Genomic DNA, 2,068 nt, shown 5'->3' with positions numbered 1-2,068 from the left:
GGGGTGGGGGGGGGGGGCGGACAAGGAGATTGCATAGTAGAGTTGGAGCAAACATGCAGTCTGTTCTTATTTCTTTATTTTCAGATGTCATAAGTTCTTAGAATAAGATATACATAAAAGACAATCAGCTTGGATACTTGATACTCGCAATTGGAAGTTTGAAGCTCTTGTCTTTCCTTTTCTAAGAAAGGTGAGGGGTTCTACTACTTTTTTGGGGATAGCACTGGAATCTTATGTGATAAATTTCTTTTTTTCCCCGGGCAGTTTCTAATCTGCTGGTGTCCATGTGGGATCTCATTGTTTTTCAGAAGCAATTGTTCATAAGATAAAACCAGATTAGAAATTAAGGTTGTAAAACTACCCATCATGGTTTTCTCTAAGGTCCTGCATCGTGGAGGAAGTGTGGTGTAGCTATCCACAGAGCAGAATCTGTTTCTTTGCGGTATTATTCTGTACAGAGATGTAATAAGATTAGAAATTGGGGTCATGGATGCTCTTGAAATGGTATTGACTAAACATATTTGGTGTTGAGAATTCATGAGTACATCAGAACAGTCTCTTAATTTTTGTTTTCTTCCATGAATGCACTATTCATGCCTATGCCAAATCAACTGTTTCTTATTTTCAGTGGTGATGCATGCAATTTTCTGCATTGAGTGTTTTAGTTCTAGTATTTTTGGCGCCATTTTTATCCCATCTCTTTCACAGGTCAAAGAGGTGACTCCAGCAGCTAGGAGAAGAGATGCAAGACTGTCCTTTGCTTTTGTATATCCTGATAAAAATGGTCGTTTTGTAGTACGAGAGGTTAGTTCTCTCTGTGCACTGTGTATGCGAGGAGATTTTTTCTTTTTCTTTTTTGATTCATGTATGCTGAATGCACAAGCCATCTCCTATCGCCTCCCCCATCTTTCAAAAGCTTATGGTGACATCAACCCATGGCTTGTGCAAAAGCATCATTTCAATGTTCTTTGGCTATAATCATGTTTGTCATCTTTTCTCGATGGGTATCACCAAGAGTAAGAACAAATCATGCTATTTTCCTTGTTTCATTTCAGTGCTATCATCCCAAAAAATTATATGTGAAGATCTCATATCACATTTATCTGTTACATGACCCCTTTTCTCCAGAGTCAGTTTATGTCCTTGTATTTCATTTTTGCATTTAAGCATCTGTTGGATGGGTGAATATAATCTTAATATTCATTTTAGCATTATTAATGCTTGCCTGCTGTCCTCCTTGAGGTATAATGAGACCTGCCGTAAAGTTCTATTTTCATCTGATTGTGAATTCTTCATTGCTTGATGAAGGTGGGCAAGACCAATTCTCATAGAAATGGGAAATTTGACGACAACAAAGCATTGGCTCAGCTTGGCTTCCAGGTAAACCAAGATGGCCCTCTCTCACAACCTGTATCATAACCATATTTGAATGTCACTAACTTGTATTTCACTTATGCAGATTGGGGATTACTTGGATGTGGCAATTTTTTAGAGGCTCTATTATGTCAAATTGAGGTAATTAGGTTGCACATTGTTTTTTGTTTTTTTTCAGTAGGCTTGAGGTGCATGGGATGAGCAGCAGGACCTGACATCTGCTTATTTTGTATTATCAGAAAGGGATGGATAGACAGTGGACTAATAATCATCGTATGCAAAGAGCTTCAACATTTTTGGTTGGACAAGATGGTATATAGGGTAATTTGAAGAATAAATGACAGAATTTGTGCTCTACATCACATCTACATCTTCTTCCGCCATGTTCGGAGGTACTCCGAGTGTTTAGGCTTTAGAGATCTGTGAATCTACCAGGAATGATGTTTTAATTCATTTTCTTTTTTCCCTGGTTTTAATTCCACTGTGTTCTGGATTTATTTTGGCATAAACGATTGGATCTGCTTAAAGGTCAATAATTACACCTCAGAATGGCTACCCTGTCCAGAATCCTACTGGCTTACCAGCTAGGAAAATGCTTTAGAGATTGAAAATGATGTGTTGTTAATGAGCTTGCTCTACTTTACATGCCGAGAATTATTTGTATGATATTTGCACGACACTAAAAATTTGTCCA

General features: G+C 37.8%; 1 long non-coding RNA gene across 1 annotated transcript; it reads left to right on the top strand.

Annotated features, from left to right (window-relative positions):
• Positions 1 to 551: 551 nt before the first annotated feature.
• LOC133691514 (uncharacterized) lies at positions 552 to 2,068 on the top strand. Its single transcript, XR_009841700.1, has 4 exons — positions 552 to 804; positions 1,309 to 1,380; positions 1,460 to 1,515; positions 1,614 to 2,068. It is a non-coding gene; the product is annotated as an uncharacterized LOC133691514 (long non-coding RNA).

The sequence above is a fragment of the Populus nigra genome, chromosome 4, assembly GCF_951802175.1.
Source record: "Populus nigra chromosome 4, ddPopNigr1.1, whole genome shotgun sequence".
Taxonomy (NCBI): domain Eukaryota; kingdom Viridiplantae; phylum Streptophyta; class Magnoliopsida; order Malpighiales; family Salicaceae; genus Populus; species Populus nigra.
The sequence above is the reverse complement of the archived record's forward strand: the minus strand, read 5'-3'. Positions and strand labels throughout refer to the sequence as shown.